We start from the raw sequence: 18,002 nt of genomic DNA on the forward strand, positions 1-18,002 counted from the left end.
ATACATCTTCCCTTAGCAGCAATAGTTTATACACTGACACAAATTGCTTTTTTGATGTTATTCTTGGATTTATAGCATATCCTTTTGGGGTATCATTTATTATATACCTTATTTCCTCTTATTAACACAAAATGTTATATAAATTCAAATCCCAGATGGGTATGCTATATATCAGCGAACAGCATTCAAAATGTTTGTTGTCAGTGTAAAAGTATTACTAAAAAGGGTAGCTGTAAATAGGCACTGCTTGATAGATCTTTTTTCACATTACATTGCGTGTAATTACAAGAGCTTTCTGACACATATGCCTAGGCTGTGTTACCAGCATCTAAAAGCAGAAACTGAATGAAAGTAAACGGTAGTGTTATTAAATTTATGCAAAATGGTAATAACGACTGAAATACAGATAAAGATCATTGGAACCGCAGGATGTAAATAACTAATTTAAATTGTTGAAGCAATGTGAGAGTTTGAACAAAAGGGTTGAGAAGTTAATTAGTTATAGCGAGAACATTGTAATATGTAAAGAATGCTTTACTTTTTATAATTTTGCGTTTGCTGACAACTAAAAATCAGATCATCATGTATCACAGAAGGAGAATAGATGTAGCTGAAATGTATGGCTCAAGTCCTCTAATATATGCCACTGATGTACTATAGTAGTGCACTAATCATTCTTTAAATAGCTTTGCATGGGTTTTTAAATTCACAGTAATTCCAGTCTGTTTGAAACTGACTTTATTATGTGGTTTTCTATGCAAAGCCAGCTCAGTCCAAGAATGCCATGAAACCCCACCTCTCAATCCACTACAGGAAACAATAATCATCAGCAATATGTTTTATTTTTATGAATTATCTTTTATTAAAGTTTTAAACATTACATACTGAAAAAGCTGACATTACACATTAGTTGACGGTATAAAGGCTATTTCTAGATCAATATAATGCACATAAACAATTGTATTAGTTATAATACAAATCATTAACTGAGAAAAGAGAAAAACCTAAGAGCACAAACTAGAAATGTATCCTAATTGTATAAAGAGATCATTATGAATTTTTATTGAAAGTCATGCAATAGTATGTGATACCCAGCTGCTATTGTGTTATTATCTTGCTCAGGCATCATGTTAATCACTGATCAGTCCAGCTGTCTAGTCTCTGTTTCTAAAATTTCAGTTGTTATTATTTACTGTGATTGCGAGTGGGATCAACAATGTAAACAGGTTGGACCTCTAATTAGGCAGACAGAACATTGCGTCTTTTAATTCATTATGTGGGCAGTTTGCATACGTTGTTTAAGAATCATTTTAGTGCACTGTAAATGTTTTCACTGTCTATTGGTTACCCAGTATGTCCGTCATTATTAAGGGGATAGCTCCTTCACATTCTTCACCATACTAAGGCCTAGATTTAGAGTTCGGCGGTAGCCGTCAAAACCAGCGTTAGAGGCTCCTAACGCTGGTTTTGGCCGCCCGCTGGTATTTGGAGTCAGTGATTAAAGGGTCTAACGCTCACTTTACAGCCGCGACTTTTCCATACCGCAGATCCCCCTACGCCATTTGCGTAGCCTATCTTTTCAATGGGATCTTTCTAACGCCGGTATTTAGAGTCGTTTCTGCAGTGAGCGTTAGAGCTCTAACGACAAGATTCCAGCCGCCTGAAAAAAGCAGGAGTTAAGAGCTTTCTGGCTAACGCCGGTTTATAAAGCTCTTAACTACTGTACCCTAAAGTACACTAACACCCATAAACTACCTATGTACCCCTAAACCGAGGTCCCCCCACATCGCCGCCACTCGATTAAAATTTTTAACCCCTAATCTGCCGACCGCCACCTACGTTATACTTATGTACCCCTAATCTGCTACCCCTAACACCGCCGACCCCTATATTATATTTATTAACCCCTAATCTGCCCCCCACAACGTCGCCGCAAGCTACTTAAAATAATTAACCCCTAATCTTCCGACCGCAAATCGCCGCCACCTACGTTATCCCTATGTACCCCTAATCTGCTGCCCCTAACATCGCCGACCCCTATGTTATATTTATTAACCCCTAATCTGCCCCCCACAACGTCGCCGACACCTGCCTACACTTATTAACCCCTAATCTGCCGAGCGGACCTGAGCGCTACTATAATAAAGTTATTAACCCCTAATCCGCCTCACTAACCCTATCATAAATAGTATTAACCCCTAATCTGCCCTCCCTAACATCGCCGACACCTACCTTCAATTATTAACCCCTAATCTGACGACCGGAGCTCACCGCTATTCTAATAAATGTATTAACCCCTAAAGCTAAGTCTAACCCTAACACTAACACCCCCCTAAGTTAAAAATAATTTTTATCTAACGAAATAAATTAACTCTTATTAAATAAATGATTCCTATTTAAAGCTAAATACTTACCTGTAAAATAAATCCTAATATAGCTACAATATAAATTATAATTATATTATAGCTATTTTAGGATTAATATTTATTTTACAGGCAACTTTGTAATTATTTTAACCAGGTACAATAGCTATTAAATAGTTAAGAACTATTTAATAGTTACCTAGTTAAAATAATTACAAATTTACCTGTAAAATAAATCCTAACCTAAGATATAATTAAACCTAACACTACCCTATCAATAAAATAATTAAATAAACTACCTACAATTACCTACAATTAACCTAACACTACACTATCAATAAATTAATTAAACACAATTGCTACAAATAAATACAATTAAATAAACTATCTAAAGTACAAAAAATAAAAAAGAACTAAGTTACAGAAAATAAAAAAATATTTACAAACATAAGAAAAATATTACAACAATTTTAAACTAATTACACCTACTCTAAGCCCCCTAATAAAATAACAAAGACCCCCAAAATAAAAAATTCCCTACCCTATTCTAAAATACAAAAATTACAAGCTCTTTTACCTTACCAGCCCTGAACAGGGCCCTTTGCGGGGCATGCCCCAAGAATTTCAGCTCTTTTGCCTGTAAAAAAAAACATACAATACCCCCCCCCCAACATTACAACCCACCACCCACATACCCCTAATCTAACCCAAACCCCCTTAAATAAACCTAACACTAATCCCCTGAAGATCTTCCTACCTTGTCTTCACCATCCAGGTATCACCGATCCGTCCTGGCTCCAAGATCTTCATCCAACCCAAGCGGGGGTTGGCGATCCATAATCCGGTGCTCCAAAGTCTTCCTCCTATCCGGCAAGAAGAGGACATCCGGACCGGCAAACATCTTCTCCAAGCGGCATCTTCTATGTTCTTCCATCCGATGACGACCGGCTCCATCTTGAAGACCTCCAGCGCGGATCCATCCTCTTCTTCCGACGACTAGACGACGAATGACGGTTCCTTTAAGGGACGTCATCCAAGATGGCGTCCCTCGAATTCCGATTGGCTGATAGGATTCTATCAGCCAATCGGAATTAAGGTAGGAATTTTCTGATTGGCTGATGGAATCAGCCAATCAGAATCAAGTTCAATCCGATTGGCTGATCCAATCAGCCAATCAGATTGAGCTTGCATTCTATTGGCTGATCGGAACAGCCAATAGAATGCGAGCTCAATCTGATTGGCTGATTGGATCAGCCAATCGGATTGAACTTGATTCTGATTGGCTGATTCCATCAGCCAATCAGAAAATTCCTACCTTAATTCCGATTGGCTGATAGAATCCTATCAGCCAATCGGAATTCGAGGGACGCCAACTTGGATGACGTCCCTTAAAGGAACCGTCATTCGTCGTCTAGTCGTCGGAAGAAGAGGATGGATCCGCGCTGGAGGTCTTCAAGATGGAGCCGGTCGTCATCGGATGGAAGAACATAGAAGATGCCGCTTGGAGAAGATGTTTGCCGGTCCGGATGTCCTCTTCTTGCCGGATAGGAGGAAGACTTTGGAGCACCGGATTATGGATCGCCAACCCCCGCTTGGGTTGGATGAAGATCTTGGAGCCAGGACGGATCGGTGATACCTGGATGGTGAAGACAAGGTAGGAAGATCTTCAGGGGATTAGTGTTAGGTTTATTTAAGGGGGTTTGGGTTAGATTAGGGGTATGTGGGTGGTGGGTTGTAATGTTGGGGGGGGGTATTGTATGTTTTTTTTTACAGGCAAAAGAGCTGAAATTCTTGGGGCATGCCCCGCAAAGGGCCCTGTTCAGGGCTGGTAAGGTAAAAGAGCTTGTAATTTTTGTATTTTAGAATAGGGTAGGGAATTTTTTATTTTGGGGGTCTTTGTTATTTTATTAGGGGGCTTAGAGTAGGTGTAATTAGTTTAAAATTGTTGTAATATTTTTCTTATGTTTGTAAATATTTTTTTATTTTCTGTAACTTAGTTCTTTTTTATTTTTTGTACTTTAGATAGTTTATTTAATTGTATTTATTTGTAGCAATTGTGTTTAATTAATTTATTGATAGTGTAGTGTTAGGTTAATTGTAGGTAATTGTAGGTAGTTTATTTAATTATTTTATTGATAGGGTAGTGTTAGGTTTAATTATATCTTAGGTTAGGATTTATTTTACAGGTAAATTTGTAATTATTTTAACTAGGTAACTATTAAATAGTTCTTAACTATTTAATAGCTATTGTACCTGGTTAAAATAATTACAAAGTTGCCTGTAAAATAAATATTAATCCTAAAATAGCTATAATATAATTATAATTTATATTGTAGCTATATTAGGATTTATTTTACAGGTAAGTATTTAGCTTTAAATAGGAATCATTTATTTAATAAGAGTTAATTTATTTCGTTAGATAAAAATTATATTTAACTTAGGGGGGTGTTAGTGTTAGGGTTAGACTTAGCTTTAGGGGTTAATACATTTATTAGAATAGCGGTTAGCTCCGGTCGTCAGATTAGGGGTTAATAATTGAAGGTAGGTGTCGGCGATGTTAGGGAGGGCAGATTAGGGGTTAATACTATTTATGATAGGGTTAGTGAGGCGGATTAGGGGTTAATAACTTTATTATAGTAGCGCTCAGGTCCGCTCGGCAGATTAGGGGTTAATAAGTGTAGGTAGGTGTCGGCGACGTTGTGGGGGGCAGATTAGGGGTTAATAAATATAACATAGGGGTCGGCGATGTTAGGGCAGCAGATTAGGGGTACATAGGGATAACGTAGGTGGCGGCGGTTTACGGAGCGGCAGATTAGGGGTTAAAAGTGTAATGCAGGGGTCAGCGATAGCGGGGGCGGCAGATTAGGGGTTAATAAGTGTAAGGTTAGGGGTGTTTAGACTCGGGGTACATGTTAGAGTGTTAGGTGCAGACGTAGGAAGTGTTTCCCCATAGGAAACAATGGGGCTGCGTTAGGAGCTGAACGCGGCTTTTTTGCAGGTGTTAGGTTTTTTTTCAGCTCAAACAGCCCCATTGTTTCCTATGGGAGAATCGTGCACGAGCACGTTTTTGAGGCCGGCCGCGTCCGTAAGCAACTCTGGTATCGAGAGTTGCATTTGCGCTAAATATGCTCTACGCTCCTTTTTTGGAGCCTAACGCAGCATTTGTTTGAACTCTCGATACCAGAGTTAAATTTATGGTGCGGCCAGAAAAAAACCCGCGGAGCGTTAACAGCCCTTTTACCGCCAAACTCCAAATCTAGCCGTAAGGACCTTATTTAGGTTTGAAATGTTGTTTTTGTACTTTGGACCATGTAAATTAATAAAGGTCCCTTTAAAAAAATGTATACTTGAGGCTGGATTACTCTTCTTTTTTTATTTGGATGCTCTTACCATTACCTCACTATAGAACTGTATCTATATTGAAATAAAAGGTTTCATGTCCTTATAGCTGTCATTTATTATTAGTATTATCATCATTGCTGTTGTTTATTTGTAAAGCACTGCAATCATCAGCAGCATTGAAGGGATTATAATGCAATACAAATAGACTTGACAATGTAAATGGTACAGGAGGAAGTGGGCACTGCCCTCATGAGCTTACAATCTAAAGGTTGGTGGTGAGTGAGACAAGAGGTGTATGGGTTGCATGACCAAGCAATTAGAATGGTTTGTAGTTGCAGCAACAGTGAACAAGCTAGCTGTAAGTTTACAAAGGTAAGATGAGCAATTAGGAGAAGAGTTGGCATGCATTTCTGAACAGATGGGTTTTGAAAAGGAGAAATTGATGCTTTAAAAGGTGGGATACAATCTGACAGACGGAGGAAAGGAGTTCCATAGAGTAGATGCAGCAAGAGACAAGAGAATAGAGGGAATGATAGAAGAGGAAAAGTGGTCATCATAATAATACCAATTAACTGCAGCAATGTTTAGCCAAACTTTCTTAATTGTCAGGACTTAAAGATTATTGTCACACTCTGGGAAATCATAATTTTGTGCAGTATTAAAATATATCTAATATTCTATAGTGAGATAGTTTATTGCTGTTCATTTTATGCATAAGCTACAAAATAGTGCATTGTGATAAAAACAAAATAAACCCCATGTTTTATATAGGTATTCATTTTCAATCAGACGTTATTATAGAATAATATAAGAACTGAATTATAAAACCATACATTGCATGTTTAGGAATTAATTCCATGCTGATATAAAATAATGAAACAACAATCACAGTGTTTGCATTATGTATGGTGTCTTTTCGTCATTTTGTGTATTTCTGCAAACTAATGATATTTCTAAAACGATGTTTTTTTCTAACAGCTGGAAATGGTTCAGTCAGTACATAGGTATGACATGTCATAAGCAAAGGGGTTAAATCATTTTTGATCATTTGACAGTTACATTATTTAGTGCAAATAATGAGTATTATAGAAGGTCATTGTGTTGTTAGTCAGTAATTAAACATTAAACAATCATAATGATATGTAAAGCAGTGTGTATTTAATCAATAGATATGTTTAAAATTATAATAAAATGTTACATTATTTGGTACCATTTTTGTTCAGGTGCTCAAGTTGTAACAATAAAAAATACTAAAATAATTGCATGAAATTGTGAAGTTTAGGCTTTGGTAATGCCTTTAAATAACCAATCAAAATTAAATTATTCTAAAAAATATTTATTTTACCTTTGCATTATTTTGTTTCGAACTGTATTTGTCATGTGACATTGTATAATAGGCTTGGGGTAAAATTCCAGGAATAATTACATTTTTTATGCTTAATAAAACTTTTCATTTTCTTCTTTAGATAAAAATTACTAATATAACAATGTTTTGTTTGTCTTTATTTCTTACATATTGCTTACACAATACATATTAAATAAATATTAATTTTAAGAGGTAGACACTATTTAGAAAAAGTCATATGTAGTGGATTCTTGTAGAGGATTATTCAACAATTATTCAGAGCATAGCTACATTACATTCATACCAGGTTGAGGCTCATCTATAGGGGCATCAGGGGCAGCATTTTTTGGGGACAAAAAATAAATAAATACAATTAAAGTCAGGTTACCATGTTTTGTGTTGGGGGAGTAGTTTAAGATAAAAATCTAAAAAAATATTATAATAAAAAAAAATATTGGAAATTTGCCCTGTCTGAGAGCATTTTGCACATGTACAGTTTGCCCCTATGAGATTTTTTTTTTTATGTCAGCCATTTAGTCTCCATTTGGTCATTTAGGCACTAACAACTTTGAAAAAAGCAAAGGGCTTCTAACCCCTCATTGGCTGACAGCATGGAGGGGCGGGTTTATGAAGCAAAAGACAGCTTCCACCTGCTAGCACATGTGCCTCTCAATACAGGATAGGTAAAAAGTAGCCCGGAATGAAATGGATGCTGTGGTGAACACGTTTAAAGGCTGTGACACACTGCAAGTGGAGCGGTGCGCAGCGTGTAGATGCAGCTGTGTGCGCTCAGTGTGTCCTGCCTTTTCATCTCTGAGCACTCTGCTGCATCAGGTCGCTAAGCTGAGTGCTCAGAGATGAAATATTTGATCTTCAGAAGCGATGTGACGCGGAGCGAAGCAGCTGATTCATCTCGCTTCGCTCCGCTTGCAGTGTGTCACAGCCTTAAGAAGTTGCAGATGCAGTGGGCTGGCTGCTGTGTCCAGCTGGGCTGCAGGTTTCATTTGCATGCAGTCTGCCTTAAAATTTGGGCTGGAGCATTCACTGACAAGAGTTGGAGGAGAGCACCCATCGGCAATTGTTTGGTAAGAGCAGGCAGTAACACGGTGCTGGGTAGAGCACCTAATTTCTGTGACAAGCACTGGTAAGAACATCCCAGAGTCACACCGTGTTGAAATACAGCACAACTGACAAAGTGTTGTGCTGTGGGACAGCACCAGTGGAAAGTGTCAATTGTGGGCACACAGTGCCGGTGAGATCACTTAGTTATAGTAACGGTGGAGTGCAGGTAGTGACATTGTGAAGAGCACCAGTTACAAGTGCTGAAGAAGAGAGAGCGCTGAGATAGCAGGAAGTGGGACCAACTCTGTCCCTGTACAGAGGAAGAGCCAAGCACTTTACCTGCCTACCGAGACAACAATACTCTTCTTACCCAGTCTGCAACACACAATGTGACCCAATTAACAAGAATGTTTGGCTGGAACAGGTCAGTTACATTTTATGTGTGTGAGTTGGCCTGGGGATCACACTCATCTTGCTGATTGTTTGCAGTTAAGTCAGTTCTATTGGAGATTGGGAGCAAGTAGTCACTGGGTTATTTGTAAATTACACTCTGCACTGCAGGAAGTACCAACCCAAAACACACACTCTCACACACTGCACCTTGTTAGAAGCTACCTATAGTGCAAAACCCACATAATAATAATGCATAGAATGTGGCCAATATGCATAGAAAGTGCAGCCCTGAGATAGAAACATGCGCAGCTCCTGCCATACCCTGTCCTGAGGTGTACAGTCTGCAACACATACACTGCTTGTTCCGATCAGCCAATAGAATGCAAGCTCAATCTGATTGGCGGATTGGATCAGCCAATCCGATTGAACTTGAATCTGATTGGCTGATTCAATCAGCCAATCAGATTTTCTTACCTTAATTCCGATTGGCTGATAGAATCCTATCAGCCAATTGGAATTCGAGGGACGCCATCTTGGATGACGTCACTTAAAGGAACCTTCATTCGTCGGTAGTTGTCGGAAGGAAGAGGATGTTCCGCGCCGGAGGTCTTGAAGATGGAGCCGCTCCTCGTCGGATGAATGAAGATAGAAGATGCCGCTTGGATGAAGATGTCTGCCGGTCCGGATGTCCTCTTCTGCCCGGATAGGATGAAGACTTCTGCCGCTCCGGATGTCCTCTTTTGGTCCATCGGTGCCCGGCTGGGTGAACACGACTCAAGGTAGGGAGATCTTCAGGGGGGTAGTGTTAGGTTGATTTAATGGGGGTTTGGGTTAGAGTAGGGGTATGTGGGTGGTGGGTTGTAATGTTGGGGGGTGGTATTGTGTTTTTTTTTTACAGGCAAAAGAGCTGATTTCTTTGGGGCATGCCCCGCAAAAAGCCCTTTTAAGGGCTGGTAATAGAGCTGTAAACTTTTGTAATTTAGATTAGGGTAGGGAATTTTTTTTATTTTGGGGGGCTTTGTTATTTTATTAGGGGGCTTAGAGTAGTTGTAATTAGCTTAAAATTCTTGAAATCTTTTTTTATTTTTTGGTAATTTAGTTTAGTTTATTTAATTGTAGGTAATTGTAGGTACTTGTAGTTAATTAATTTAATTTATTTATTGATAGTGTAGTGTTAGGTTTAATTGTAACTTAGGTTAGGATTTATGTTACAGGTAATTTGGTAATTATTTTAACTAGGTAGCTATTAAATTGTTATTAACTATTTAATAGCTATTGTACCTAGTTAAAATAAATACAAAGTTGCCTGTAAAATAAATATAAACCCTAAAATAGATACAATATAATTATTCGTTATATTGTAGCTATATTAGGGTTTATTTTAAGGTAAGTATTTAACTTTAAATAGGAATACTTTAGTTAATAAGAGTTAATTTATTTTGTTAGATTAAAATTATATTTAATTTAGGGGGGGTGTTTTTATGTGTGTGAGTTGGCCTGGGGATCACACTCATCTTGCTGATTGTTTGCAGTTAAGTCAGTTCTATTGGAGATTGGGAGCAAGTAGTCACTGGGTTATTTGTAAATTACACTCTGCACTGCAGGAAGTACCAACCCAAAACACACACTCTCACACACTGCACCTTGTTAGAAGCTACCTATAGTGCAAAACCCACATAATAATAATGCATAGAACGTGGCCAATACGCATAGAAAGTGCAGCCCTGAGATAGAAACATGTGCAGCTCCTGCCATACCCTGTCCTGAGGTGTACAGTCTGCAACACATACACTGCTTGTTCCGATCAGCCAATAGAATGCAAGCTCAATCTGATTGGCGGATTGGATCAGCCAATCCGATTGAACTTGAATCTGATTGGCTGATTCAATCAGCCAATCAGATTTTCTTACCTTAATTCCGATTGGCTGATAGAATCCTATCAGCCAATTGGAATTCGAGGGACGCCATCTTGGATGACGTCACTTAAAGGAACCTTCATTCGTCGGTAGTCGTCGGAAGGAAGAGGATGTTCCGCGCCGGAGGTCTTGAAGATGGAGCCGCTCCTCGTCGGATGAATGAAGATAGAAGATGCCGCTTGGATGAAGATGTCTGCCGGTCCGGATGTCCTCTTCTGCCCGGATAGGATGAAGACTTCTGCCGCTCCGATTGTCCTCTTTTGGTCCATCGGTGCCCGGCTGGGTGAACACGACTCAAGGTAGGGAGATCTTCAGGGGGGTAGTGTTAGGTTGATTTAATGGGGGTTTGGGTTAGAGTAGGGGTATGTGGGTGGTGGGTTGTAATGTTGGGGGGTGGTATTGTGTTTTTTTTTTAACAGGCAAAAGAGATGATTTCTTTGGGGCATGCCCCGCAAAAAGCCCTTTTAAGGGCTGGTAATAGAGCTGTAAACTTTTGTAATTTAGATTAGGGTAGGGAAATTTTTTTATTTTGGGGGGCTTTGTTATTTTATTAGGGGGCTTAGAGTAGTTGTAATTAGCTTAAAATTCTTGTAATCTTTTTTTATTTTTTGGTAATTTAGTTTAGTTTATTTAATTGTAGGTAATTGTAGGTACTTGTAGTTAATTAATTTAATTTATTTATTGATAGTGTAGTGTTAGGTTTAATTGTAACTTAGGTTAGGATTTATGTTACAGGTAATTTGGTAATTATTTTAACTAGGTAGCTATTAAATTGTTATTAACTATTTAATAGCTATTGTACCTAGTTAAAATAAATACAAAGTTGCCTGTAAAATAAATATAAACCCTAAAATAGATACAATATAATTATTCGTTATATTGTAGCTATATTAGGGTTTATTTTACAGGTAAGTATTTAGCTTTAAATAGGAATACTTTAGTTAATAAGAGTTAATTTATTTTGTTAGATTAAAATTATATTTAATTTAGGGGGGGTGTTTTTATGTGTGTGAGTTGGCCTGGGGATCACACTCATCTTGCTGATTGTTTGCAGTTAAGTCAGTTCTATTGGAGATTGGGAGCAAGTAGTCACTGGGTTATTTGTAAATTACACTCTGCACTGCAGGAAGTACCAACCCAAAACACACACTCTCACACACTGCACCTTGTTAGAAGCTACCTATAGTGCAAAACCCACATAATAATAATGCATAGAATGTGGCCAATACGCATATAAAGTGCAGCCCTGAGATAGAAACATGCGCAGCTCCTGCCATACCCTGTCCTGAGGTGTACATTCTGCAACACATACACTGCTTGTTCCGATCAGCCAATAGAATGCAAGCTCAATCTGATTGGCGGATTGGATCAGCCAATCCGATTGAACTTGAATCTGATTGGCTGATTCAATCAGCCAATCAGATTTTCTTACCTTAATTCCGATTGGCTGATAGAATCCTATCAGCCAATTGGAATTCGAGGGACGCCATCTTGGATGACGTCACTTAAAGGAACCTTCATTCGTCGGTAGTCGTCGGAAGGAAGAGGATGTTCCGCGCCGGAGGTCTTGAAGATGGAGCCGCTCCTCGTCGGATGAATGAAGATAGAAGATGCCGCTTGGATGAAGATGTCTGCCGGTCCGGATGTCCTCTTCTGCCCGGATAGGATGAAGACTTCTGCCGCTCTGGATGTCCTCTTTTGGTCCATCGGTGCCCGGCTGGGTGAACACGACTCAAGGTAGGGAGATCTTCAGGGGGGTAGTGTTAGGTTGATTTAATGGGGGTTTGGGTTAGAGTAGGGGTATGTGGGTGGTGGGTTGTAATGTTGGGGGGTGGTATTGTGTTTTTTTTTTTACAGGCAAAAGAGCTGATTTCTTTGGGGCATGCCCCGCAAAAAGCCATTTTAAGGGCTGGTAATAGAGCTGTAAACTTTTGTAATTTAGATTAGGGTAGGGAAATTTTTTTATTTTGGGGGGATTTGTTATTTTATTAGGGGGCTTAGAGTAGTTGTAATTAGCTTAAAAATCTTGTAATCTTTTTTTTATTTTTTGGTAATTTAGTTTAGTTTATTTAATTGTAGGTAATTGTAGGTACTTGTAGTTAATTAATTTAATTTATTTATTGATAGTGTAGTGTTAGGTTTAATTGTAACTTAGGTTAGGATTTATGGTACAGGTAATTTGGTAATTATTTTAACTAGGTAGCTATTAAATTGTTATTAACTATTTAATAGCTATTGTACCTAGTTAAAATAAATACAAAGTTGCCTGTAAAATAAATATAAACCCTAAAATAGATACAATATAATTATTCGTTATATTGTAGCTATATTAGGGTTTATTTTACAGGTAAGTATTTAGCTTTAAATATTAATACTTTAGTTAATAAGAGTTAATTTATTTTGTTAGATTAAAATTATATTTAATTTAGGGGGGGTGTTAGGGTTAGGGTTAGACTTAGCTTTAGGGGTTAATACATTTATTATAGTAGCGGCGAGGTCCGGTCAGTAGATTAGGGGTTAATACTTGAAGTTAGGTGGCGGCGATGTTAGGGAGGGCATATTAGGGGTTAATACAATTTATTCTAGGGTTTGCGAGGCGGGAGTGCGGCGGTTTAGGGGTTAATACATTTATTAGAGTAGCGGCGAGGTCCGGTCGGCAGATTAGGGGTTAATAAGTGTAGGTAGGTAGCGGCGACGTTGGGGGGCAGATTAGGGGTTAATAAATATTATGTAGGTGTCGGCAATGTTAGGGCCAGCAGATTAGGGGTTCATAGGGAAAATGTAGGTGACGGCGGTGTGCGTTCGGCAGATTAGGGGTTAAAAAAATTTATTATAGTGACGGCGATGTGGGGGGACCTCGGTTTAGGGGTACATAGGTGGTTTATGGGTGTTAGTGTACTTTAGAGTTCCACCACAAAGAAAAACATGGAGCGCTAGCGTATGTAAAACATAACCTTTATTGTGGTTATTTAAAATTAGGACATAGTCAATCAAAAAAGGACAGAGATGGGATACCTCTGGCTGGCAAGCTTACGCGTTTCGGCAAATGCTATGATTACGGCTTTGCCGAAACGCGTAAGCTTGCCAGCCAGAGGTATCCCATCTCTGTCCTTTTTTGATTGACTATGTCCTAATTTTAAATAACCACAATAAAGGTTATGTTTTACATACGCTAGCGCTCCATGTTTTTCTTTGTGGTGGATTTCCTTGCCCTGAGAACGCTAGTGTCCCTGCATTGTATGCTGCAAATTATCCCCAGAGCATATGCTGAATACCACTACGCTGAACACTGAGTACAGAACGCTGAGATACCAGTGGAGCCCCATTATTGGTCCGTATAGAGAGGCGCAACAAAAGGCAGCCTGAGGATTGGAGGATACTGAGTGGAGGCGTCTGAAGTGATGGCGCATGTGGTACCTGTTTAGCTATCCGGTTGGAGGATCATCCGTTGTAACTTGGACACGCCCCCTGGTGGGCGCGGAAGCACGGTGCCTCTGGAAAAGTGCCGGGTAGCGGTGGACGAGATACAGAGATACAGATCGAGAAAAAGGTGTATATGACGCCGGCTCTACTTGGAAAGGATCCTGCTGTAAGTTTAAAGCTCCCCGGGTGGAAGACAGCAGAGGTGAGACTGTATCTTTCTGATTATCTCTACTACATAAAGATTGAAATGTACACTTGCTCTGGGTACACTGCAGTTTTGGTTTGCTGCGGTGCATGAAGGAAAAAAGTTTTCTTTGCAACATCTACTTTGTTCTTGTTTTTGTAACTGATCCTCTCATTTTGCTTTTGGTATTGAGTGTACTTTAGAGTACAGTAGTTAAGAGCTTTATAAACCGGCGTTAGCCCAGAAAGCTCTTAACTACTGACTTTTTTCTGCGGCTGGAGTCTTGTCGGTAGAGGGTCTAATGCTCACTTCAGCCAAGACTCTAAATACCGGCGTTAGGAAGATCCCATTGAAAAGATAGGATACGCAATTGGCGTAAGGGGATCTGCGGTATGCAAAAGTCACGGCTTGAAAGTGAGCATTAGATCCTTTCCTGCCTGACTCTAAATACCAGCGGGCGGCCAAAAGCAGCGTTAGGAGCCCTTAACGCTGCTTTTGATGGCTACCGCAGAACTCAAAATCTAGGCGTAAGTCTTTAACCTTGCTTATCACTTTGGGCTAACAGATTGCATTTACAGGGCAACACCGTGCCTTTTATCTGTGCTTAACAGAAACCCTGTACTTAATCTCTACACCGCATTTGCACTTTGCACAGAGTCACTGTCATAGCAATACCTTGTGATTCTCCAGGGAATGACAATCTGATTACGCTCCCTACAGAGTGACCTGAGCCTACTGCTTTCTTTGCAAAGAGTACATCACAACTGAGCCATCTGTGCATCCTGACACTCACTCTGCTTATTGAAACATACATGCCTCTTTATTAATCTGCAAAATTAGGGTGCTCTTTGTGACCACAGCCATATCAGATCCCTTTCCATCTTTTGCGGGGGTGACTGTGGGATGTCTTGTAAAAAGCAGAACAAGGCTGACAAACACACACCAGTGCACACTCTCAATAAGTACCTGAAACAGGTGGAACAGCCTAACTCTACCCCTCCTGATACAATGGAGGCCAGACAGCATGAGAATAATGATCAGCCTCAGAGCGCTGATGCACAGGCGAAACACCTCATCACAAAGGAAGATTTGCGTCATCTTTCATCGAAAGAGGATATTAAAAACCCAGTAAAAGAAATACGTAACCTCTTTAACGACCTTAGGAAGGACATTACTGCAGGAACAATTTACGCATTAGAGGGGTCTCTGAGTCCATCCACCCACGGCTATAGATGGATATCTACAGAGCCTATTCCGCACTCTGAAAGACACCCCCTCCTCTCCAGAAATAATATTGGAACATGCTCACAGGGCGCTCAGAGCAAAGCCACCCCCCAAAGCACCCCCCAGAGACATCATTGTCCGTTTCTTAAATTACAAAGATAAGGAAGAGATCCTCAGATTTGCACGCAACAAACACCCGGTACAACATGCGGGTGAGGAGCTGCAGATCTTCTCGGATTTATCCCCAACTACCTTGCAGAAAAGGAGGGACATGGGGCATATCACAGGTAATCTGAGAGCGCACAAAATCCTATACCGTTGGGGGTTCCCGGTATCGCTAGTGGCCACCCACAACAACAAAACTGCAACATACAAAGCAGGAGCGGATGTTCAAGCATTCTACGACAGTCTCTCAATTGGAGATGTCCAACAGCGACGAGACAATCCTCCTGAAACTACCACCTCATCCTCCTAACATGGGCTGTACTGGTATTTTAGGCCCTTAGAAGAAGAATACAGAGATTCTTCCTTAGACTCATCACTATAGTATCCTTTTCTTTTTCTTGAAAAATTGGTTTGCTCTGCTTCGATTCTGCTAGTCGGACGCTGAACTGGTCAGTTCTTTGTTGCAGATTCTGGAGGCAGTGAATTTGTGTATATAATGTTACAGGGTGGGGGGTGGGGGGGTTGGTGTGCACCTGAAAGACTCACGTGTAAAAAATGAGAGGTGGGGACATTTGAAAGGACGAATGTGAAGATTATAACTTAACATGTCTTCAGTTTATACTCTATGCCACAAAGAGTTAAATAGTTTATAACAAGCATGTTCTGTAGTTGTGTTCTCTACCAAACCCTAGTAAACAAGCTTTAATTCAGGAGTTTGTGTGCCGACCTTTCACCGTGCTTGTGTTATGAAGGAAACTTAGCTGTTTATCTGTCAATAACAGCAGTTGATGTTAGTAATGAGAATGTGGTAGATTAGCGCTCCTCAGTAAAGGAGCTATTAATTATGGAAAAATTACATTACTTCAGGACCAGCCAAATGGTTACATATGAATTGATGATGTCCGTCTGGAACCCTGCCCCTACGTGCCGTCGGTAAATGACATTCTTTACACATGAAAACACTCATGCGTGCACCCTTACATTTATACTTTGTAAACTCTCATACGTACAGTGACTCTGTATTTCTGATTGATTTGTTTAATAAAGCTTGTTTAAACAAAAAAAAACTAAACACACACACACATATATATATCTATCTATCTATCTATCTATCTATCTATCTATCTATATATATATATATATATATATATATATATATTCTGTGACAAATATGCAATTTAATACAAATAGGGAAAATATATATGCTAATGCCAGAGTTTACATTTTCACTTAATACAGGGGCGTATTATTGGATAGGCCAACAAGGCCTGTGCCTAGGGCGACAGATTTTGAGGGGCGGCACTTTTTCACTGCACTTAGTATTCTGTGCTCAGTGCTTTAAAAAAAATTACTTTTTCAACTGGCGGCTTACCGCCGAGCGTCACATGATCGGCTTTTCACCGAGGTTTTTAAACAGCCAGCTGAGCGTACACTATCTGCCCCGCCCCCACTATCTTCCGCACATATCTTGAGGGATTCACGCATGTGCACACGTGATCTCCCACTGGCCAGGCGGCAATGCAACAGCGGCAGCCACAGGTGTTAGGTCAGGCGAGAGTCAGGAGGAGAGGAGACTGATTCAGTGGAGCGGTGGAGCCAGTGAGGACTGGAGCTGAGGCTTGGAGGGCGGAGGCAGCGGACAACATACTCAGGTAGGGTCCGACCGATCATCATCATGGACTGACTGGTCTGGAGCATGGAGGACATCTTAGTTTTGTGCAGTATAGGAGAGCGCAGCGCCTGTATTGCTAGTTTCACTTTGAGGCAGCACAGCAGCAGGGTCACGTCACATATCGTCAGTGACAGTCAGAGTCAGTATGCGTGTTTATCTGTGTTTGTTTGTTTGTACATGTGTTGGTATCTATATGTGTGTGTCTCACTGGGACACCCCTCTTTGGCTATTGAACTGAAACTAGTAAATACTGTAAGTTGTAAGTACAAACAAATACTATCATTCTCTAACCAAAACCAGTTAAAACAAGAATAATATATCCAAACAGCCTTTTTTTAAACTATATAACTACCATTTGTATGTATATTTATTTTCTGTAAAATAGCAACAAATATTTTAGCATAGCTTAAGTTCCACTTGAGGACAATGTACTGCACGTCAGATAGTTGAATACAAGTTTCAATTTACTCATTAAAAACAAAACTGCAAAATCTGAAAAACATATTCTACAAGCATAACATCTTTGCAGTGCTTCTGGGTTGTTTGTAATCAAAACTAAATACATTATAAACGTTTAATGAACTATCTGGTATGCAGTACATTATCCTTAAGTAGATGTTTAGTGGGATGTGAGCAACTCTCTATTTTCTGGTGCCCAAAAGTGATTTGAGCTCAAGGAAGTAGAGAGGAAGCAGTAATGATCAGTGGATGATGGAAACTGATAGGAATATTGTGAGAGTGTGGCTGAGACACCTGTGCTTCCCTGTGATTGGTTGATTTTGATGGGAGTTTCATCAGCAGAACCTTTTTGCAAGGTGGAGTAACAGGGCACTTATCTGGGTAGCTAGGAGTTGCATGAGCCAGCAGGGAGGATCAAGCCAGGAAATTGAGCTTTATATTACTGAATCTTGAA

The sequence above is a fragment of the Bombina bombina genome, chromosome 3 (genome assembly GCF_027579735.1).
Source record: "Bombina bombina isolate aBomBom1 chromosome 3, aBomBom1.pri, whole genome shotgun sequence".
Classification (NCBI taxonomy): domain Eukaryota; kingdom Metazoa; phylum Chordata; class Amphibia; order Anura; family Bombinatoridae; genus Bombina; species Bombina bombina.